This window comes from Canis lupus, chromosome 7 (assembly GCF_048164855.1).
Source record: "Canis lupus baileyi chromosome 7, mCanLup2.hap1, whole genome shotgun sequence".
NCBI lineage: Eukaryota > Metazoa > Chordata > Mammalia > Carnivora > Canidae > Canis > Canis lupus.
Genome location: NC_132844.1, coordinates 76,864,392 through 76,889,315, shown reverse-complemented (window position 1 = coordinate 76,889,315; position 24,924 = coordinate 76,864,392).

Genomic DNA, 24,924 nt, shown 5'->3' with positions numbered 1-24,924 from the left:
CATGCTGACTGACTGTAGGAGTAGCTGCTAACATCCTTATGTTAGTGGCTGGGAGAGGTTGCGGGAAAAGCATGTGTGAGCACTGGGCCTGAACTCCCGTGTATCTGAGTTGAATACAGCGATTTCCAATGGCCTTCTTCAATCACAGTGTAGCTAGGTTCCAACTCCCATGTCCGAGTGGGTAGCAGACATCTGCCTCCCATGCATACACACTTCTGAGAGTTGAGCTTATGGCCTGTACCTCCACATCCAGCCTGCTGGTACCCTTGGCTTCTAAAAGGCCTAGGCTCGCTGTTTGACGGAAGTGCTGGGAGAGGTAATTGGAATCACCCGGCACACAAGACTAGTGCCTCCAAGCTCAGTTCAGCAATTTCTTAGTAATTCCTGTGGTAGACTGGTGCTACATACTAAGTTCCATACGTGAGAGGGTAGCTGAACGCCTTGTCCAAAACCATCTTACTTCTGAGATTTGAGCTCACCCTCAGTCCCTCACAGTTCCACACTGCCTGCAGAGTGAGTTTCGCAGGTCTTCAGCAGAGACGTTAGCCAGAGGCTTCGGAGACGCAGGGTAACAATGCAGACCTGGAGGGTATCCCCAGGTGCAGTAGACTGGTAATCTTGGAACCTCCTGACTCAGAATACTGCTACCTTCTCACTGCCATAGGAATGCAGCTAGTTGACAGCTAGCTGGCTTCAAGACATGCTTCCCTGAGAGAGCTGAGGACAGGGCAGAACCCTCCCGCATGCTGCCTGACTGTAGGAGTAGCTGCTAACATCCTAATGTTAGTGGCTGGGAGAGGTTGCGGGAAAAGCATGTGTGAGCACTGGGCCTGAACTCCCGTGTATCTGAGTTGAATACAGCGATTTCCAATGGCCTTCTTCAATCACAGTGTAGCTAGGTTCCAACTCCCATGTCCGAGTGGGTAGCAGACATCTGCCTCCCATGCATACACACTTCTGAGAGTTGAGCTTATGGCCTGTACCTCCACATCCAGCCTGCTGGTACCCTTGGCTTCTAAAAGGCCTAGGCTCGCTGTTTGAAGGAAGTGCTGGGAGAGGTAATTGGAATCTCCCGGCACACAAGACGAGTGCCTCCAAGCTCAATTCACGATTTCCCAGTAATTCTTGTGGTAGACAGGTGCTACATACTAAGTTCCATATGTGAGAAGGTAGCTGAACGCCTTGTCCAAAAGCATCTTACTTCTGAGAGTTGAGCCCACCCTCAGTCCCTCACACTTCCACACTGCCTGCAGAGTGAGTTCACACGTCTTCACCAGAGACGATTGCCAGAGGCTTCTGAGTACAAGTTAACAATGCAGACCTGAAGGGTATCTCCAGGTGCAGTAGAGTGGTAATCTTGGAACCTCCTGACTCAGAGTACTGCTACCTTCTCACTGCCATAGGAATGCAGCTAGTTGACAGCTGGCTTCAAGACATGCTTCCCTGTGAGAGCTGAGGACAGGGCAGAACCTTCCCGCATGCTGCCTGACTGTAGGAGTAGCTGCTAACATCCTTATGTTAGTGGCTGGGAGAGGTTGCGGGAAAAGCATGTGTGAGCACTGGGCCTGAACTCCCGTGTATCTGCGTTGAATACAGCGATTTCCAATGGCCTTCTTCAATCACAGTGTAGCTAGCTTCCAACTCCCATGTCCGAGTGGGTAGCAGACATCTGCCTCCCATGCATACACACTTCTGAGAGTTGAGCTTATGGCCTGTACCTCCACATCCAGCCTGCTGGTACCCTTGGCTTCTAAAAGGCCTAGGCTCGCTGTTTGACGGAAGTGCTGGGAGAGGTAATTGGAATCACCCGGCACACAAGACTAGTGCCTCCAAGCTCAGTTCAGCGATTTCCTAGTAATTCCTGTGGTAGACTGGTGCTACATACTAAGTTCCATACGTGAGAGGGTAGCTGAACGCCTTGTCCAAAACCATCTTACTTCTGAGAGTTGAGCTCAGCCTCAGTCCCTCACAGTTCCACACTGCCTGCAGAGTGAGTTTCGCAGGTCTTCAGCAGAGACGTTTGCCAGAGGCTTCTGAGACGCAGGGTAACAATGCAGACCTGGAGGGTATCCCCAGGTGCAGTCGACTGGTAATCTTGGAACCTCCTGACTCAGAATACTGCTACCTTCTCACTGCCATAGGAATGCAGCTAGTTGACAGCTAGCTGGCTTCAAGACATGCTTCCCTGAGAGAGCTGAGGACAAGGCAGAACCCTCCCGCATCCTACCTGACTGTAGGAGTAGCTGCTAACATCCTTATGTTAGTGGCTGGGAGAGTTTGCGCGAAAAGCATGTGTGAGCACTGGGCCTGAACTCCCGTGTATCTGAGTTGAATACAGCGATTTCCAACGGCTTTCCTCAACCATAGTGTAGCTAGGTTCCAAATCCCATGTACGAGCGGGTAGCAGACATCTGCCTCCCATGCATACACACTTCTGAGAGTTGAGCTTATGGCTTGTACCTCCACATCCAGCCTGCTGGTACCCTTGGCTTCTAAAAGGCCTAGGCTCGCTGTTTGACGGAAGTGCTGGGAGAGGTAATTGGAATCTCCCGGCACACAAGACGAGTGCCTCCAAGCTCAATTCACGATTGCCCAGTAATTCTTGTGGTAGACAGGTGCTACATACTAAGTTCCATATGTGAGAAGGTAGCTGAACGCCTTGTCCAAAAGCTTCTTACTTCTGAGAGTTGAGTCCACCCTCAGTCCCTCACAGTTCCACACTGCCTGCAGAGTGAGTTTCACACGTCTTCACCAGAGACGATTGCCAGAGGCTTCTGAGTACAAGTTAACAATGCAGACCTGGAGGGTATCTCCAGGTGCAGTAGAGTGGTAATCTTGGAACCTCCTGACTCAGAGTACTGCTACCTTCTCACTGCCATAGGAATGCAGCTAGTTGACAGCTGGCTTCAAGACATGCTTCCCTGTGAGAGCTGAGGACAGGGCAGAACCCTCCCGCATCCTGCCTGAGTGTACGAGTAGCTGCTAACATCCTTATGTTAGTGGCTGGGAGAGGTTGCGGGAAAAGCATGTGTGAGCACTGGGCCTGAACTCCCGTGTATCTGAGTTGAATACAGCGATTTCCAATGGCCTTCTTCAATCACAGTGTAGCTAGGTTCCAACTCCCATGTCCGAGTGGGTAGCAGACATCTGCCTCCCATGCATACACACTTCTGAGAGTTGAGCTTATGGCCTGTACCTCCACATCCAGCCTGCTGGTACCCTTGGCTTCTAAAAGGCCTAGGCTCGCTGTTTGACGGAAGTGCTGGGAGAGGTAATTGGAATCACCCGGCACACAAGACTAGTGCCTCCAAGCTCAGTTCAGCGATTTCCTAGTAATTCCTTTTTTTTTTTTTTTTTTTTTTTTTAATTTTTTTTTTATTTATTTGTGATAGTCACACAGAGAGAGAGAGAGAATGAGGCAGAGACACAGGCAGAGGGAGAAGCAGGCTCCATGCACCGGGAGCCGGACGTGGGATTCGATCCCGGGTCTCCAGGATCGTGCCCTGGGCCAAAGGCAGGCGCCAAACCGCTGCGCCACCCAGGGATCCCTTTTTTTTTTTTTTTTTTTTTTTTTTTTTTTTTAATTTGATTTCCTAGTAATTCCTGTGGTAGACTGGTGCTACATACTAAGTTCCATACGTGAGAGGGTAGCTGAACGCCTTGTCCAAAACCATCTTACTTCTGAGAGTTGAGCTCAGCCTCAGTCCCTCACAGTTCCACACTGCCTGCAGAGTGAGTTTCGCAGGTCTTCAGCAGAGACGTTTGCCAGAGGCTTCTGAGACGCAGGGTAAGAATGCAGACATGGAGGGTATCCCCAGGTGCAGTAGACTGGTAATCTTGGAACCTCCTGACTCAGAATACTGCTACTTTCTCACTGCCATAGGAATGCAGCTAGTTGACAGCTGGCTTCAAGACATGCTTCCCTGTGAGAGCTGAGGACAGAGCAGAACCCTCCCGCATGCTGCCTGACTGTAGGAGTAGCTGCTAACATCCTAATGTTAGTGGCTGGGAGAGGTTGCGGGAAAAGCATGTGTGAGCACTCGGCCTGAACTCCCGTGTATCTGAGTTGAATACAGCGATTTCCAACGGCTTTCCTCAACCAGAGTGTAGCTAGGTTCCAAATCCCATGTACGAGCGGGTAGTAGACATCTGCCTCCCATGCATACACACTTCTGAGAGTTGAGCTTATGGCCTGTACCTCCACATCCACCCTACTGGTACCCTTGGCTTCTAAAAGGCCTAGGCTCGCTGTTTGACGGAAGTGCTGGGAGAGGTAATTGGAATCTCCCGGCACACAAGACGACTGCCTCCAAGCTCAATTCACGATTGCCCAGTAATTCTTGTGGTAGACAGGTGCTACATACTAAGTTCCATATGTGAGATGGTAGCTGAACGCCTTGTCCAAAACCATCTTACTTCTGAGAGTTGAGCCCACCCTCAGTCCCTCACAGTTCCACACTGCCTGCAGAGTGAGTTTCACACGTCTTCACCAGAGACGATTGCCAGAGGCTTCTGAGTACAAGTTAACAATGCAGACATGGAGGGTATCTCCAGGTGCAGTAGAGTGGTAATCTTGGAACCTCCTGACTCAGAGTACTGCTACCTTCTCACTGCCATAGGAATGCAGCTAGTTGACAGCTGGCTTCAAGACATGCTTCCCTGTGAGAGCTGAGGACAGGGCAGAACCCTCCCGTATCCTGCCTGAGTGTACGAGTAGCTGCTAACATCCTTATGTTAGTGGCTGGGAGAGGTTGCGGGAAAAGCATGTGTGAGCACTGGGCCTGAACTCCCGTGTATCTGAGTTGAATACAGCGATTTCCAATGGCCTTCTTCAATCACAGTGTAGCTATGTTCCAACTCCCATGTCCGAGTGGGTAGCAGACATCTGCTTCCCATGCATACACACTTCTGAGAGTTGAGCTTATGGCCTGTACCTCCACATCCAGCCTGCTGGTACCCTTGTCTTCTAAAAGGCCTAGGCTCGCTGTTTGACGGAAGTGCTGGGAGAGGTAATTGGAATCACCCGGCACACAAGACTAGTGCCTCCAAGCTCAGTTCAGCGATTTCCTAGTAATTCCTGTGGTAGACTGGTGCTACATACTAAGTTCCATACGTGAGAGGGTAGCTGAACTCCTTGTCCAAATCCATCTTACTTCTGAGAGTTGAGCTCACCCTCAGTCCCTCACAGTTCCACACTGCCTGCAGAGTGAGTTTCGCAGGTCTTCAGCAGAGACGTTTGCCAGAGGCTTCTGACGCAGGGTAAGAATGCAGACCTGGAGGGTATCCCCAGGTGCAGTAGACTGGTAATCTTGGAACCTCCTGACTCAGAATACTGCTACTTTCTCACTGCCATAGGAATGCAGCTAGTTGACAGCTGGCTTCAAGACATGCTTCCCTGTGAGAGCTGAGGACAGAGCAGAACCCTCCCGCATGCTGCCTGACTGTAGGAGTAGCTGCTAACATCCTAATGTTAGTGGCTGGGAGAGGTTGCGGGAAAAGCATGTGTGAGCACTCGGCCTGAACTCCCGTGTATCTGAGTTGAATACAGCGATTTCCAACGGCTTTCCTCAACCAGAGTGTAGCTAGGTTCCAAATCCCATGTACGAGCGGGTAGCAGACATCTGCCTCCCATGCATACACACTTCTGAGATTTGAGCTTATGGCCTGTACCTCCACATCCAGCCTGCTGGTACCCTTGGCTTCTAAAAGGCCTAGGAGCGCTGTTTGACGGAAGTGCTGGGAGAGGTAATTGGAATCTCCCGGCACACAAGACGAGTGCCTCCAAGCTCAATTCACGATTTCCCAGTAATTCTTGTGGTAGACAGGTGTTACATACTAAGTTCCATATGTGAGATGGTAGCTGAACGCCTTGTCCAAAAGCATCTTACTTCTGAGAGTTGAGACCACCGTCAGTCCCTCACACTTCCACACTGCCTGCAGAGTGAGTTCACACGTCTTCACCAGAGACGATTGCCAGAGGCTTCTGAGTACAAGTTAACAATGCAGACCTGAAAGGTATCTCCAGGTGCAGTAGACTGGTAATATTGGAACCTCCTGACTCAGAATACTGCTACCTTCTCACTGCCATAGGTATGCAGCTAGTTGAAAGCTGGCTTCAAGACATGCTTCCCTGTGAGAGCTGAGGACAGGGCAGAACCCTCCCGCATCCTGCCTGACTGTAGGAGTAGCTGCTAACATCCTAATGTTAGTGGCTGGGAGAGGTTGGGGAAAAGCATGTGTGAGCAGTGGGCCTGAACTCCCGTGTATCTGAGTTGAATACAGCGATTTCCAACGACTTTCCTCAACCACAGTGTAGCTAGGTTCCAAATCCCATGTACGAGCGGGTACAGACATCTGCCTCCCATGCATACACACTTGTGAGTGTTGAGCTTATGGCCTGTACCTCCACATCCAGCCTGCTGGTACCCTTGGCTTCTAAAAGGCCTAGGCTCGCTGTTTGACGGAAGTGCTGGGAGAGGTAATTGGAATCTCCCGGCACACCAGACGAGTGCCTCCAAGCTCAATTCAAGATTTCCCAGTAATTCTTGTGGTAGACAGGTGCTACATACTAAGTTCCATATGTGAGAAGGTAGCTGAACGCCTTGTCCAAAAGCATCTTACTTCTGAGAGTTGAGCACACCGTCAGTCCCTCACAGTTCCACAGTGCCTGCAGAGTGAGTTTCACACGTCTTCACCAGAGACGATTGCCAGAGGCTTCTGAGTACAAGTTAACAATGCAGACCTGGAGGGTATCTCCAGGTGCAGTAGAGTGGTAATCTTGGAACCTCCTGACTCAGAGTACTGCTACCTTCTCACTGCCATAGGAATGCAGCTAGTTGACAGCTGGCTTCAAGACATGATTCCCTGTGAGAGCTCAGGACAGGGCAGAATTCTCCCGCATCCTGCCTGACTGTAGGAGTAGCTGCTAACATCCTTATGTTAGTGGCTGGGAGAGGTTGCGGGAAAAGCATGTGTGAGCACTGGGCCTGAACTCCCGTGTATCTGAGTTGAATACAGCGATTTCCAATGGCCTTCTTCAATCACAGTGTAGCTAGGTTCCAACTCCCATGTCCGAGTGGGTAGCAGACATCTGCCTCCCATGCATATACACTTCTGAGAGTTGAGCTTATGGCCTGTACCTCCACATCCAGCCTGCTGGTACCCTTGGCTTCTAAAAGGCCTAGGCTCGCTGTTTGACGGAAGTGCTGGGAGAGGTAATTGGAATCACCCGGCACATAAGACTAGTGCCTCCAAGCTCAGTTCAGCGATTTCCTAGTAATTCCTCTGGTAGACTGGTGCTACATACTAAGTTCCATACGTGAGAGGGTAGCTGAACGCCTTGTCCAATAGCATCTTACTTCTGAGAGTTGAGATCACCCTCAGTCCCTCACAGTTCCACACTGCCTGCAGAGTGAGTTTCGCAGGTCTTTAGCAGAGACGTTTGCCAGAGGCTTCTGAGACGCAGGGTAACAATGCAGACTTGGAGGGTATCCCCAGGTGCAGTCGACTGGTAATCTTGGAACCTCCTGACTCAGAATACTGCTACCTTCTCACTGCCATAGGAATGCAGCTAGTTGACAGCTTGCTGGCTTCAAGACATGCTTCCCTGAGAGAGCTGAGGACAGGGCAGAACCCTCCCGCATGCTGCCTGACTGTAGGAGTAGCTGCTAACATCCTAATGTTAGTGGCTGGGAGAGGTTGCGGGTAAAGCATATGTGAGCACTGGGCCTGAACTCCCGTGTATCTGAGTTGAATACAGCGATTTCCAACGGCTTTCCTCAACCAGAGTGTAGCTAGGTTCCAAATCCCATGTACGAGCGGGTAGCAGACATCAGCCTCCCATGCATACACACTTCTGAGAGTTGAGCTTATGGCCTGTACCTCCACATCCAGCCTGCTGGTACCCTTGGCTTCTAAAAGGCCTAGGCTCGCTGTTTGACGGAAGTGCTGGGAGAGGTAATTGGAATCTCCCGGCACACAAGACGAGTGCCTCCAAGCTCAATTCACGATTTCCCAGTAATTCTTGTGGTAGACAGGTGCTACATACTAAGTTCCATATGTGAGAAGGTAGCTGAACGCCTTGTCCAAAGCATCTTACTTCTGAGAGTTGAGCCCACCCTCAGTCCCTCACAGTTCCACACTGCCTGCAGAGTGAGTTTCACACGTCTTCACCAGAGACGATTGCCAGAGGCTTCTGAGTACAAGTTAACAATGCAGACCTGGAGGGTATCTCCAGGTGCAGTAGAGTGGTAATCTTGGAACCTCCTGACTCAGAGTACTGCTACCTTCTCACTGCCATAGGAATGCAGCTAGTTGACACCTGGCTTCAATACATGCTTCCCTGTGAGAGCTGAGGACAGGGCAGATCCCTCCAGCATCCTGCCTGAGTGTACGAGTAGCTGCTAACATCCTTATGTTAGTGGCTGGGAGAGGTTTCGGGAAAAGCATGTGTGAGCACTGGGCCTGAACTCCCGTGTATCTGAGTTGAATACAGCGATTTCCAATGGCCTTCTTCAATCACAATATACCTAGGTTCCAACTCCCATGTCTGAGTGGGTAGCAGACATCTGCTTCCCATGCATACACACTTCTGAGAGTTGAGCTTATGGCCTGTACCTCCACATCCAGCCTGCTGGTACCCTTGGCTTCTAAAAGGCCTAGGCTCGCTGTTTGACGGAAGTGCTTGGAGAGGTAATTGGAATCTCCCGGCACACAAGACGAGTGCCTCCAAGCTCAATTCACGATTTCCCAGTAATTCTTGTGGTAGACAGGTGCTATATACTAAGTTCCATATGTGAGAAGGTAGCTGAACGCCTTGTCCAAAAGCATCTTACTTCTGAGAGTTGAGCTCACCCTCAGTCCCTCACAGTTCCACACTGTCTGCAGAGTGAGTTTCGCAGGTCTTCAGCAGAGACGTTTGCCATAGGCTTCTGAGACGCAGGGTAACAATGCACACCTGGAGGTTATCCCCAGGTGCAGTAGACTGGTAATCTTGGAACCTCCTGACTCAGAATACTGCTACTTTCTCACTGCCATAGGAATGCAGCTAGTTGACAGCTGGCTTCAAGACATGCTTCCCTGTGAGAGCTGAGGACAGAGCAGAACCCTCCCGCATGCTGCCTGACTGTAGGAGTAGCTGCTAACATCCTAATGTTAGTGGCTGGGAGAGGTTGCGGGAAAAGCATGTGTGAGCACTCGGCCTGAACTCCCGTGTATCTGAGTTGAATACAGCGATTTCCAACGGCTTTCCTCAACCAGAGTGTAGCTAGGTTCCAAATCCCATGCACGAGCGGGTAGTAGACATCTGCCTCCCATGCATACACACTTCTGAGAGTTGAGCTTATGGCCTGTACCTCCACATCCAGCCTACTGGTACCCTTGGCTTCTAAAAGGCCTAGGCTCGCTGTTTGACGGAAGTGCTGGGAGAGGTAATTGGAATCTCCCGGCACACAAGACGACTGCCTCCAAGCTCAATTCACGATTTCCCAGTAATTCTTGTGGTAGACAGGTGCTACATACTAAGTTCCATATGTGAGATGGTAGCTGAACGCCTTGTCCAAAAGCATCTTACTTCTGAGAGTTGAGCCCACCCTCAGTCGCTCACAGTTCCACACTGCCTGCAGAGTGAGTTTCACACGTCTTCACCAGAGACGATTGCCAGAGGCTTCTGAGTACAAGTTAACAATGCAGACCTGGAGTGTATCTCCAGGTGCAGTAGAGTGGTAATCTTGGAACCTCCTGACTCAGAGTACTGCTACCTTCTCACTGCCATAGGAATGCAGCTAGTTGACAGCTGGCTTCAAGACATGTTTCCCTGTGAGAGCTGAGGACAGGGCAGAACCCTCCCGCATCCTGCCTGACTGTAGGAGTAGCTGCTAACATCCTTATGTTAGTGGCTGGGAGAGTTTGCGCGAAAAGCATGTGTGAGCACTGGGCCTGAACTCCCGTGTATCTGAGTTGAATACAGCGATTTCCAACGGCTTTCCTCAACCAGAGTGTAGTTAGGTTCCAAATCCCATGTACGAGCGGGTAGGAGACATCTGCCTCCCATGCATACACACTTCTGAGAGTTGAGCTTATGGCTTGTACCTCCACATCCAGCCTGCTGGTACCCTTAGCTTCTAAAAGGCCTAGGCTCGCTGTTTGACGGAAGTGCTGGGAGAGGTAATTGGAATCACCCGGCACACAAGACTAGTGCCTCCAAGCTCAGTTCAGCGATTTCCTAGTAATTCTTGTGGTAGACTGGTGCTACATACTAAGTTCCATACGTGAGAGGGTAGCTGAACGCCTTGTCCAAAACCATCTTACTTCTGAGAGTTGAGCTCACCCTCAGTCCCTCACAGTTCCACACTGCCTGCAGAGTGAGTTTCGCAGGTCTTCAGCAGAGACGTTTGCCAGAGGCTTCTGAGACGCATGGTAACAATGCAGACCTGGAGGGTATCCCCAGGTGCAGTCGACTGGTAATCTTGGAACCTCCTGACTCAGAATACTGCTACATTCTCACTGCCATAGGAATGCAGCTAGTTGACAGCTGGCTTCAAGACATGCTTCCATGTGAGAGCTGAGGACAGGGCAGAACCCTCCCGCATCCTGCCTGACTGTAGGAGTAGCTGCTAACATCCTAATGTTAGTGGCTGGGAGAGGTTGCGGGAAAAGCATGTGTGAGCACTCGGCCTGAACTCCCATGTATCTGAGTTGAATACAGCGATTTCCAACGACTTTCCTCAACCAGAGTGTAGCTAGGTTCCAAATCCCATGTACGAGCGGGTAGCAGACATCTGCCTCCCATGCATACACACTTCTGAGAGTTGAGCTTATGGCTTGTACCTCCACATCCAGCCTGCTGGTACCCTTGGCTTCTAAAAGGCCTAGGCTCGCTGTTTGACGGAAGTGCTGGGAGAGGTAATTGGAATCTCCCGGCACACAAGACGAGTGCCTCCAAGCTCAATTCACGATTTCCCAGTAATTCTTGTGGTAGACAGGTGCTACATACTAAGTTCCATATGTGAGAAGGTAGCTGAACGCCTTGTCCAAAAGCATCTTACTTCTGAGAGTTGAGCACACCCTCAGTCCCTCACACTTCCACACTGCCTGCAGAGTGAGTTTCGCAGGTCTTCAGCAGAGACGTTTGCCAGAGGATTCTGAGACGCAGGGTAACAATGCAGACCTGGAGGGTATCCCCAGGTGCAGTCGACTGGTAATCTTGGAACCTCCTGACTCAGAATACTGCTACCTTCACACTGTCATAAGAATGCAGCTAGTTGACAGCTAGCTGGCTTCAAGACATGCTTCCCTGAGAGAGCTGAGGACAGGGCAGAACCCTCCCGCATGCTGCCTGACTGTAGGAGTAGCTGCTAACATCCTAATGTTAGTGGCTGGGAGAGGTTGCGGGAAAAGCATGTGTGAGCACTGGGCCTGAACTCCCGTGTATCTGAGTTGAATACAGCGATTTCCAACGGCTTTCCTCAACCAGAGTGTAGCTAGGTTCCAAATCTCATGTACGAGCTGGTAGCAGACATCTGCCTCCCATGCATACACACTTCTGAGTGTTGAGCTTATGGCCTGTACCTCCACATCCAGCCTGCTGGTACCCTTGGCTTCTAAAAGGCCTAGGCTCGCTGTTTGACGGGAGTGCTGGGAGAGGTAATTGGAATCTCCCGGCACAAAAGACTAGTGCCTCCAAGCTCAATTCACGATTTCCCAGTAATTCTTGTGGTAGACAGGTGCTACATACTAAGTTCCATATGTGAGATGGTAGCTGAACGCCTTGTCCAAAAGCATCTTACTTCTGAGAGTTGAGCCCACCCTCAGTCCCTCACAGTTCCACACTGCCTGCAGAGTGAGTTTCACACGTCTTCACCAGAGACGATTGCCAGAGGCTTCTGAGTACAAGTTAACAATGCAGACCTGGAGGGTATCTCCAGGTGCAGTAGAGTGGTAATCTTGGAACCTCCTGACTCAGAGTACTGCTACCTTCTCACTGCCATAGGAATGCAGCTAGTTGACAGCTGGCTTCAAGACATGCTTCCCTGTGAGAGCTGACGACAGGGCAGAACCCTCCCGCATCCTGCCTGACTGTAGGAGTAGCTGCTAACATCCTAATGTTAGTGGCTGGGAGAGGTTGCGGGAAAAGCATGTGTGAGCACTGGGCCTGAACTCCCGTGTATCTGAGTTGAATACAGCGATTTCCAATGGCCTTCTTCAATCACAGTGTAGCTAGGTTCCAACTCCCATGTCCGAGTGGGTAGCAGACATCTGCCTCCCATGCATACACACTTCTGAGAGTTGAGCTTATGGCCTGTACCTCCACATCCAGCCTGCTGGTACCCTTGGCTTCTAAAAGGCCTAGGCTCGCTGTTTGACGGAAGTGCTGGGAGAGGTAATTGGAATCTCCCGGCACACAAGACGAGTGCCTCCAAGCTCAATTCAGGATTGCCCAGTAATTCTTGTGGTAGACAGGTGCTACATACTAAGTTCCATATGTGAGAAGGTAGCTGAATGCCTTGTCCAAAAGCATCTTACTTCTGAGAGTTGAGCCCACCCTCAGTCTCTCACACTTCCACACTGCCTGCAGAGTGAGTTTCACACGTCTTCACCAGAGACGATTGCCAGAGGCTTCTGAGTACAAGTTAACAATGCAGACCTGGAGGGTATCTCCAGGTGCAGTAGAGTGGTAATCTTGGAACCTCCTGACTCAGAGTACTGCAACCTTCTCACTGCCATAGGAATGCAGCTAGTTGACAGCTGGCTTCAAGACATGCTTCCCTGTGAGAGCTGAGGACAGGGCAGAACACTCCCGCATCCTGCCTGACTGTAGGAGTAGCTGCTAACATCCTTATGTTAGTGGCTGGGAGAGGTTGCGGGAAAAGCATGTGTGAGCACTGGGCCTGAACTCCCGTGTATCTGAGTTGAATACAGCGATTTCCAATGGCCTTCTTCAATCACAGTGTAGCTAGGTTCCAACTCCCATGTCCGAGTGGGTAGCAGACATCTGCCTCCCATGCATACACACTTCTGAGAGTTGAGCTTATGGCCTGTACCTCCACATCCAGCCTACTGTTACCCTTGGCTTCTAAAAGGCCTAGGCTCGCTGTTTGACGGAAGTGCTGGGAGAGGTAATTGGAATCACCTGGCACACAAGACTAGTGCCTCCAAGCTCAGTTCAGCGATTTCCTAGTAATTCCTGTGGTAGACTGGTGCTACATACTAAGTTCCATACGTGAGAGGGTAGCTGAACGCCTTTTCCAAAACCATCTTACTTCTGAGAGTTGAGCTCAGCCTCAGTCCCTCACAGTTCCACACTGCCTGCAGAGTGATTTTCGCAGGTCTTCAGCAGAGACGTTTGCCAGAGGCTTCTGAGACGCAGGGTAACAATGCAGACCTGGAGGGTATCCTCAGGTGCAGTAGACTGGCAATCTTGGAACCTCCTGACTCAGAATACTGCTACCTTCTCACTGCCATAAGAATGCAGCTAGTTGACAGCTGGCTTCAAGACATGCTTCCCTGTGAGAGCTGAGGACAGGGCAGAACCCTCCCGCATGCTGCCTGACTGTAGGAGTAGCTGCTAACATCCTAATGTTAGTGGCAGGGAGAGGTTGCTGGAAAAGCATGTGTGAGCACTGGGCCTGAACTCCCGTGTATCTGAGTTGAATACAGCGATTTCCAACGACTTTCCTCAACCAGAGTGTAGCTAGGTTCCAAATCCCATGTACGAGCGGGTAGCAGACATCTGCCTCCCATGCATACACACTTCTGAGAGTTGAGCTTAAGGCCTGTACCTCCACATCCAGCCTGCTGGTACCCTTGGCTACTAAAAGGCCTAGGCTCGCTTTTTGCGGAAGTGCTGGGAGAGGTAATTGGAATCTCCCGGCACACAAGACGAGTGCCTCCAAGCTCAATTCACGATTTCCCAGTAATTCTTGTGGTAGACAGGTGCTACATACTAAGTTCCATATGTGAGAAGGTAGCTGAACGCCCTGTCCAAAAGCATCTTACTTCTGAGAGTTGAGCACACCCTCAGTCCCTCACACTTCCACACTGCCTGCAGAGTGAGTTTCACACACCTTCACCAGAGACGATTACCAGAGGCTTCTGAGTACAAGTTAACAATGCAGACCTGGAGGGTATCTCCAGGTGCAGTAGAGTGGTAATCTTGGAACCTCCTGACTCAGAGTACTGCTACCTTCTCACTGCCATAGAAATGCAGCTAGTTGACAGCTGGCTTCAAGACATGCTTCCCTGTGAGAGCTGAGGACAGGGCAGAACCCTCCCGCATCCTGCCTGATTGTAGGAGTAGCTGCTAACATCCTTATGTTAGTGGCTGGGAGAGGTTGCGGGAAAAGCATGTGTGAGCACTGGGCCTGAAATCCCGTGTATCTGAGTTGAATACAGCGATTTCCAATGGCCTTCTTCAATCACAGTGTAGCTAGGTTCCAACTCCCATGTCCGAGTGGGTAGCAGACATCTGCCTCCCATGCATACACACTTCTGAGAGTTGAGCTTATGGCCTGTACCTCCACATCCAGCCTGCTGGTACCCTTGGCTTCTAAAAGGCCTAGGCTCGCTGTTTGACGGAAGTACTGGGAGAGGTAATTGGAATCACCCGGCACACAAGACTAGTGCCTCCAAGCTCAGTTCAGCGATTTCCTAGTAATTCCTGTGGTAGACTGGTGCTACATACTAAGTTCCATACGTGAGAGGGTAGCTGAACGCCTTGTCCAAAACCATCTTACTTCTGAGAGTTGAGCTCAGCCTCAGTCCCTCACAGTTCCACACTGCCTGCAGAGTTTCACACGTCTTCACCAGAGACGATTGCCAGAGGCTTCTGAGTACAAGTTTACAATGCAGACCTGGAGGATATCCCCAGGTGCAGTCGACTGGTAATCTTGGAACCTCCTGACTCAGAATACTGCTACCTTCTCACTGCCATAGGAATGCAGCTAGTTGACAGCTGGCTTCAAGACATGCTTCCCTGTGAGAGCTGAGGACAGGGCAGAACCCTCCCGCATGCTGCCTGACTGTAGGAGTAGCTGCTAACATCCTTATGTTAGTGGCTGGGAGAGGTTGCGGGAAAAGCATGTGTGAGCACTGGGCCTGAACTCCCGTGTATCTGAGTTGAATACAGCGATTTCCAACGGCTTTCCTCAACCAGAGTGTAGCTAGGTTCCAAATCCCATGTACGAGCGGGTAGCAGACATCTGCCTCCCATGCATACACCCTTCTGAGAGTTGAGCTTATGGCCTGTACCTCCACAGCCAGCCTGCTGGTACCCTTGGCTTCTAAAAGGCCTAGGCTCGCTGTTTGACGGAAGTGCTGGGAGAGGTAATTGGAATCTCCCGGCACACAAGACGAGTGCCTCCAAGCTCAATTCAAGATTTCCCAGTAATTCTTGTGGTAGACAGGTGCCACATACTAAGTTCCATACGTGAGATGGTAGCTGAACGCCTTGTCCAAAAGCATCTTACTTCTGAGAGTTGAGCCCACCCTCAGTCCCTCACAGTTCCACACTGCCTGCAGAGTGAGTTTCACACGTCTTCACCAGAGACGATTGCCAGAGGCTTCTGAGTACAAGTTAACAATGCAGACCTGGAGGGTATCTCCAGGTGCAGTAGAGTGGTAATCTTGGAACTTCCTGACTCAGAGTACTGCTACCTTCTCACTGCCATAGGAATGCAGCTAGTTGACAGCTGGCTTCAAGACATGCTTCCCTGTGAGAGCTGAGGACAGGGCAGAACCCTCCCGCATCCTGCCTGACTGTAGGAGTAGCTGCTAACCTCCTAATGTTAGTGGCTGGGAGAGGTTGCGGGAAAAGCCTGTGTGAGCACTGGGCCTGAACTTCCGTGTATCTGAGTTGAATACAGCGATTTCCAACGGCTTTCCTCAACCAGAGTGTAGCTAGGTTCCAAATCCCATGTACGAGCGGGTAGCAGACATCTGCCTCCCATGCATACACACTTCTGAGAGTTGAGCTTATGGCCTGTACCTCCACAGCCAGCCTGCTGGTACCCTTGGCTTCTAAAAGGCCTAGGCTCTCTGTTTGACGGAAGTGCTGGGAGAGTTAATTGGAATCTCCCGGCACACAAGACGAGTGCCTCCAAGGTCAATTCACGATTTCCCAGTAATTCTTGTGGTAGACAGGTGCTACATACTAAGTTCCATATGTGAGAAGGTAGCTGAACGCCTTGTCAAAAGCATCTTACTTCTGAGAGTTGAGCCCACCCTCAGTCGCTCACACTTCCACACTGCCTGCAGAGTGAGTTTCACACGTCTTCACCAGAGACGATTCCCAGAGGCTTCTGAGTACAAGTTAACAATGCAGACCTGGAGGGTATCTCCAGGTGCAGTAGAGTGGTAATCTTGGAACCTCCTGACTCAGAGTACTGCTACCTTCTCACTGCCATAGGAATGCAGCTAGTTGACAGCTGGCTTCAAGACATGCTTCCCTGTGAGAGCTGAGGACAGGGCAGAACTCTCCCGCATGCTGCCTGACTGTAGGTGTAGCTGCTAACATCCTTATGTTAGTGGCTGGGAGAGGTTGCGGGAAAAGCATGTGTGAGCACTGGGCCTGAACTCCCGTGTATCTGAGTTGAATACAGCGATTTCCAATGGCCTTCTTCAATCACAGTGTAGCTAGGTTCCAACTCCCATGTCCGAGCGAGTAGCAGACATCTGCCTCCCATGCATACACACTTCTGAGAGTTGAGCTTATGGCCTGTACCTCCACAGCCAGCCTGCTGGTACCCTTGGCTTCTAAAAGGCCTAGGCTCGCTGTTTGACGGAAGTGCTGGGAGAGGTAATTGGAATCACCCGGCACACAAGACTAGTGGCTCCACGCTCAGTTCAGCGATTTCCTAGTAATTCCTGTGGTAGACTGGTGCTACATACTATGTTCCATACGTGAGAGGGTAGCTGAACGCCTTGTCCAAAACCATCTTACTTCTGAGAGTGAGCTCACCCTCAGTCCCTCACAGTTCCACACTGCCTGCAGAGTGAGTTTCGCACGTCTTCAACAGAGACGTTTGCCAGAGGCTTCTGAGACGCAGGGTAACAATGCAGACCTGGAGGGTATCCCCAGGTGCAGTCGACTGGTAATCTTGGAACCTCCTGACTCAGAATACTGCTACCTTCTCACTGCCATAGGAATGCAGCTAGTTGACAGCTGGCTTCAAGACATGCTTCCCTGTGAGAGCTGAGGACATGGCAGAACCCTCCCGCATCCTGCCTGACTGTAGGAGTAGCTGCTAACATCCTTATGTTAGTGGCTGGGAGAGGTTGCGAGAAAAGCATGTGTGAGCACTGGGCCTGAACTCCCGTGTACCTGAGTTGAATACAGCGATTTCCAACGGCTTTCCTCAACCAGAGTGTAGCTAGGTTCCAAATCCGATGTACGAGCGGGTAGCAGACATCTACCTCCCATGCATACACACTTCTGAGAGTTGAGCTTATGGCCTGTACCTCCACAGCCAGCCTGCTGGTACCCTTGGCTTCTAAAAGGCCTAGGCTCGCTGTTTGACGGAAGTGCTGGGAGAGGTAATTGGAATCACCCGGCACACAAGACTAGTGCCTCCAAGCTCAGTTCAGCGATTTCCTAGTTATTCCTGTGGTAGACTGGTGCTACATACTAAGTTCCATACGTGAGAGGGTAGCTGAACGCCTTGTCCAAAACCATCTTACTTCTGAGAGTTGAGCTCAGCCTCAGTCCCTCACAGTTCCACACTGCCTGCAGAGTGAGTTTCGCAGGTCTTCAGCAGAGACGTTTGCCAGAGGCTTCTGAGACGCAGGGTAACAATGCAGACCTGGAGGGTATCCCCAGGTGCAGCCGACTGGTAATCTTGGAACCTCCTGACTCAGAATACTGCTACCTTCTCACTGCCATAGGAATGCAGCTAGTTGACAGCTGGCTTCAAGACATGCTTCCCTGTGAGAGCTGAGGACAGGGCAGAACCCTCCCGCATGCTGCCTGACTGTAGGAGTAGCTGCTAACATCCTTATGTTAGTGGCTGGGAGAGGTTGCGGGAAAAGCATGTTTGAGCACTGGGCCTGAACTTCCGTGTATCTGAGTTGAATACAGCGATTTCCAACGGCTTTCCTCAACCAGAGTGTAGCTAGGTTCCAAATCCCATGTACGAGCGGGTAGCAGACATCTGCCTCCCATGCATACACACTTCTGAGAGTTGAGCTTATGGCCTGTACCTCCACAGCCAGCCTGCTGGTACCCTTGGCTTCTAAAAGGCCTAGGCTCGCTGTTTGACGGAAGTGCTGGGAGAGCTAATTGGAATCACCCGGCACACAAGACTAGTGCCTCCAAGCTCAGTTCAGCGATTTCCTAGTAATTCCTGTGGTAGACTGGTGCTACATACTAAGTTCCATACGTGAGAGGGTAGCTGAACGCCTTGTCCAAAACCATCTTACTTCTGAGAGTTGAGCTCAGCCTCAGTCCCTCACAGTTCCACACTGCCTGCAGAGTGAGTTTCGCAGGTCTTCAGCAGAGACGTTTGCCAGAGGCTTCTGAGACGCAGGGTAACAATGCAGACCTGGAGGGTATCCCCAGGTGCAGTCGACTGGTAATCTTGGAACCTCCTGACTCAGAATACTGCTACATTCTCACTGCCATAGGAATGCAGCTAGTTGACAGCTGGCTTCAAGACATGCTTCCCTGTGAGAGCTGAGGACAGGGCAGAACCCTCCCGCATGCTGCCTGACTGTAGGAGTAGCTGCTAACATCCTTATGTTAGTGGCTGGGAGAGTTTGCGGGAAAAGCATGTGTGAGCACTGGGCCTGAACTCCCGTCTACCTGAGTTGAATACAGCGATCTAACGGCTTTCCTCAACCAGAGTGTAGCTAGGTTCCAAAACCCATGTACGAGCGGGTAGCAGACATCTGCCTCCCATGCATACACACTTCTGAGAGTTGAGCTTATGGCCTGTACCTCCACAGCCAGCCTGCTGGTACCCTTGGCTTCTAAAAGGCCTAGGCTCGCTGTTTGACGGAAGTGCTGGGAGAGGTAATTGGAATCACCCGGCACACAAGACTAGTGCCTCCAAGGTCAGTTCAGCGATTTCCTAGTAATTCCTGTGGTAGACTGGTGCTACATACTAAGTTCCATACGTGAGAGGGTAGCTGAACGCCTTGTCCAAAACCATCTTACTTCTGAGAGTTGAGCTCAGCCTCAGTCCCTCACAGTTCCACACTGCCTGCAGAGTGAGTTTCGCAGGTCTTCAGCAGAGACCTTTGCCAGAGGCTTCTGAGACGCTGGGTAACAATGCAGACCTGGAGGGTATCCCCAGGTGCAGTCGACTGGTAATCTTGGAACCTCCTGACTCAGAATACTGCTACCTTCTCACTGCCATAGGAATGCAGCTAGTTGACAGCTGGCTTCAAGACATGCTTCCCTGTGAGAGCTGAGGACAGGGCAGAACTCTCCCGCATGCTGCCTGACTGTAGGTGTAGCTGCTAACATCCTTATGTTAGTGGCTGGGAGAGGTTGCTGGAAAAGCATGTGTGAGCACTGGGCCTGAACTCCCGTGTATCTGAGTTGAATACAGCGATTTCCAACGGCTTTCCTCAACCAGAGTGTAGCGGTTCCAAATCCCATGTACGAGCGGGTAGCAGACATCTGCCTCCCATGCATACACACTTCTGAGAGTTGAGCTTATGGCCTGTACCTCCACATCCAGCCTGCTGGTACCCTTGGCTTCTAAAAGGCCTAGGCTCGCTGTTTGACGGAAGTGCTGGGAGAGGTAATTGGAATCTCCCGGCACACAAGACGAGTGCCTCCAAGCTCAATTCACGATTTCCCAGTAATTCTTGTGGTAGACAGGTGCTACATACTAAGTTCCATATGTGAGAAGGTAGCTGAACGCCTTGTCCAAAAGCATCTTACTTCTGAGAGTTGAGCACACCGTCAGTCCCTCACAGTTCCACAGTGCCTGCAGAGTGAGTTTCACACGTCTTCACCAGAGACGATTGCCAGAGGCTTCTGAGTACAAGTTAACAATGCAGACCTGGAGGGTATCTCCTGGTGCAGTAGAGTGGTAATCTTGGAAACTCCTGACTCAGAGTACTGCTACCTTCTCCCTGACATAGGAATGCAGCTAGTTGACAGGTGGATTCAAGACATGCTTCCCTGTGAGAGCTGAGGACAGGGCAGAACCCTCCCGCATCCTGCCTGACTGTAGGAGTAGCTGCTAACCTCCTAATGTTAGTGGCTGGGAGAGGTTGCGGGAAAAGCCTGTGTGAGCACTGGGCCTGAACTTCCGTGTATCTGAGTTGAATACAGCGATTTCCAACGGCTTTCCTCAACCAGAGTGTAGCTAGGTTCCAAATCCCATGTACGAGCGGGTAGCAGACATCTGCCTCCCATGCATACACACTTCTGAGAGTTGAGCTTATGGCCTGTACCTCCACAGCCAGCCTGCTGGTACCCTTGGCTTCTAAAAGGCCTAGGCTCTCTGTTTGACGGAAGTGCTGGGAGAGGTAATTGGAATCTCCCGGCACACAAGACGAGTGCCTCCAAGGTCAATTCACGATTTCCCAGTAATTCTTGTGGTAGACAGGTGCTACATACTAAGTTCCATATGTGAGAAGGTAGCTGAACGCCTTGTCAAAAGCATCTTACTTCTGAGAGTTGAGCCCACCCTCAGTCGCTCACACTTCCACACTGCCTGCAGAGTGAGTTTCACACGTCTTCACCAGAGACGATTCCCAGAGGCTTCTGAGTACAAGTTAACAATGCAGACCTGGAGGGTATCTCCAGGTGCAGTAGAATGGTAATCTTGGAACCTCCTGACTCAGAGTACTGCTACCTTCTCACTGCCATAGGAATGCAGCTAGTTGAGAGCTGGCTTCAAGACATGCTTCCCTGTGAGAGCTGAGGACAGGGCAGAACTCTCCCGCCTGCTGCCTGACTGTAGGTGTAGCTGCTAACATCCTTATGTTAGTGGCTGGGAGAGGTTGCGGGAAAAGCATGTGTGAGCACTGGGCCTGAACTCCCGTGTATCTGAGTTGAATACAGCGATTTCCAATGGCCTTCTTCAATCACAGTGTAGCTAGGTTCCAACTCCCATGTCCGAGCGAGTAGCAGACATCTGCCTCCCATGCATACACACTTCTGAGAGTTGAGCTTATGGCCTGTACCTCCACAGCCAGCCTGCTGGTACCCTTGGCTTCTAAAAGGCCTAGGCTCGCTGTTTGACGGAAGTGCTGGGAGAGGTAATTGGAATCACCCGGCACACAAGACTAGTGGCTCCACGCTCAGTTCAGCGATTTCCTAGTAATTCCTGTGGTAGACTGGTGCTACATACTATGTTCCATACGTGAGAGGGTAGCTGAACGCCTTGTCCAAAACCATCTTACTTCTGAGAATGAGCTCACCCTCAGTCCCTCACAGTTCCACACTGCCTGCAGAGTGAGTTTCGCACGTCTTCAACAGAGACGTTTGCCAGAGGCTTCTGAGACGCAGGGTAACAATGCAGACCTGGAGGGTATCCCCAGGTGCAGTCGACTGGTAATCTTGGAACCTCCTGACTCAGAATACTGCTACCTTCTCACTGCCATAGGAATGCAGCTAGTTGACAGCTGGCTTCAAGACATGCTTCCCTGTGAGAGCTGAGGACAGGGCAGAACCCTCCCGCATCCTGCCTGACTGTAGGAGTAGCTGCTAACATCCTTATGTTAGTGGCTGGGAGAGGTTGCGAGAAAAGCATGTGTGAGCACTGGGCCTGAACTCCCGTGTACCTGAGTTGAATACAGCGATTTCCAACGGCTTTCCTCAACCAGAGTGTAGCTAGGTTCCAAATCCGATGTACGAGCGGGTAGCAGACATCTACCTCCCATGCATACACACTTCTGAGAGTTGAGCTTATGGCCTGTACCTCCACAGCCAGCCTGCTGGTACCCTTGGCTTCTAAAAGGCCTAGGCTCGCTGTTTGACGGAAGTGCTGGGAGAGGTAATTGGAATCACCCGGCACACAAGACTAGTGCCTCCAAGCTCAGTTCAGCGATTTCCTAGTTATTCCTGTGGTAGACTGGTGCTACATACTAAGTTCCATACGTGAGAGGGTAGCTGAACGCCTTGTCCAAAACCATCTTACTTCTGAGAGTTGAGCTCAGCCTCAGTCCCTCACAGTTCCACACTGCCTGCAGAGTGAGTTTCGCAGGTCTTCAGCAGAGACGTTTGCCAGAGGCTTCTGAGACGCAGGGTAACAATGCAGACCTGGAGGGTATCCCCAGGTGCAGCCGACTGGTAATCTTGGAACCTCCTGACTCAGAATACTGCTACCTTCTCACTGCCATAGGAATGCAGCTAGTTGACAGCTGGCTTCAAGACATGCTTCCCTGTGAGAGCTGAGGACAGGGCAGAACCCTCCCGCATGCTGCCTGACTGTAGGAGTAGCTGCTAACATCCTTATGTTAGTGGCTGGGAGAGGTTGCGGGAAAAGCATGTTTGAGCACTGGGCCTGAACTTCCGTGTATCTGAGTTGAATACAGCGATTTCCAACGGCTTTCCTCAACCAGAGTGTAGCTAGGTTCCAAATCCCATGTACGAGCGGGTAGCAGACATCTGCCTCCCATGCATACACACTTCTGAGAGTTGAGCTTATGGCCTGTACCTCCACAGCCAGCCTGCTGGTACCCTTGGCTTCTAAAAGGCCTAGGCTCGCTGTTTGACGGAAGTGCTGGGAGAGCTAATTGGAATCACACGGCACACAAGACTAGTGCCTCCAAGCTCAGTTCAGCGATTTCCTAGTAATTCCTGTGGTAGACTGGTGCTACATACTAAGTTCCATACGTGAGAGGGTAGCTGAACGCCTTGTCCAAAACCATCTTACTTCTGAGAGTTGAGCTCAGCCTCAGTCCCTCACAGTTCCACACTGCCTGCAGAGTGAGTTTCGCAGGTCTTCAGCAGAGACGTTTGCCAGAGGCTTCTGAGACGCAGGGTAACAATGCAGACCTGGAGGGTATCCCCAGGTGCAGTCGACTGGTAATCTTGGAACCTCCTGACTCAGAATACTGCTACCTTCTCACTGCCATAGGAATGCAGCTAGTTGACAGCAGGCTTCAAGACATGCTTCCCTGTGAGAGCTGAGGACAGGGCAGAACCCTCCCGCATGCTGCCTGACTGTAGGAGTAGCTGCTAACATCCTTATGTTAGTGGCTGGGAGAGGTTGCGGGAAAAGCATGTGTGAGCACTGGGCCTGAACTCCCGTGTACCTGAGTTGAATACAGCGATCTAACAGCTTTCCTCAACCAGAGTGTAGCTAGGTTCCAAATCCCATGTACGAGCGGGTAGCAGACATCTGCCTCCCATGCATACACACTTCTGAGAGTTGAGCTTATGGCCTGTACCTCCACAGCCAGCCTGCTGGTACCCTTGGATTCTAAAAGGCCTAGGCTCGCTGTTTGACGGAAGTGCTGGGAGAGGTAATTGGAATCACCCGGCACACAAGACTAGTGCCTCCAAGGTCAGTTCAGCGATTTCCTAGTAATTCCTGTGGTAGACTGGTGCTACATACTAAGTTCCATACGTGAGAGGGTAGCTGAACGCCTTGTCCAAAAGCATCTTACTTCTGAGAGTTGAGCTCAGCCTCAGTCCCTCACAGTTCCACACTGCCTGCAGAGTGAGTTTCGCAGGTCTTCAGCAGAGACATTTGCCAGAGGCTTCTGAGACGCTGGGTAACAATGCAGACCTGGAGGGTATCCCCAGGTGCAGTCGACTGGTAATCTTGGAACCTCCTGACTCAGAATACTGCTACCTTCTCACTGCCATAGGAATGCAGCTAGTTGACAGCTGGCTTCAAGACATGCTTCCCTGTGAGAGCTGAGGACAGGGCAGAACTCTCCCGCCTGCTGCCTGACTGTAGGTGTAGCTGCTAACATCCTTATGTTAGTGGCTGGGAGAGGTTGCGGGAAAAGCATGTGTGAGCACTGGGCCTGAACTTCCGTGTATCTGAGTTGAATACAGCGATTTCCAACGGCTTTCCTCAACCAGAGTGTAGCGGTTCCAAATCCCATGTACGAGCGGGTAGCAGACATCTGCCTCCCATGCATACACACTTCTGAGAGTTGAGCTTATGGCCTGTACCTCCACATCCAGCCTGCTGGTACCCTTGGCTTCTAAAAGGCCTAGGCTCGCTGTTTGACGGAAGTGCTGGGAGAGGTAATTGGAATCTCCCGGCACACAAGACGAGTGCCTCCAAGCTCAATTCACGATTTCCCAGTAATTCTTGTGGTAGACAGGTGCTACATACTAAGTTCCATATGTGAGAATGTAGCTGAACGCCTTGTCCAAAAGCATCTTACTTCTGAGAGTTGAGCACACCGTCAGTCCCTCACAGTTCCACAGTGCCTGCAGAGTGAGTTTCACACGTCTTCACCAGAGACGATTGCCAGAGGCTTCTGAGTACAAGTTAACAATGCAGACCTGGAGGGTATCTCCAGGTGCAGTAGAGTGGTAATCTTGGAAACTCCTGACTCAGAGTACTGCTACCTTCTCCCTGACATAGGAATGCAGCTAGTTGACAGGTGGATTCAAGACATGCTTCCCTGTGAGAGCTGAGGACAGGGCAGAACCCTCCCGCATCCTGCCTGACTGTAGGAGTAGCTGCTAACCTCCTAATGTTAGTGGCTGGGAGAGGTTGCGGGAAAAGCCTGTGTGAGCACTGGGCCTGAACTTCCGTGTATCTGAGTTGAATACAGCGATTTCCAACGGCTTTCCTCAACCAGAGTGTAGCTAGGTTCCAAATCCCATGTACGAGCGGGTAGCAGACATCTGCCTCCCATGCATACACACTTCTGAGAGTTGAGCTTATGGCCTGTACCTCCACAGCCAGCCTGCTGGTACCCTTGGCTTCTAAAAGGCCTAGGCTCTCTGTTTGACGGAAGTGCTGGGAGAGGTAATTGGAATCTCCCGACACACAAGACGAG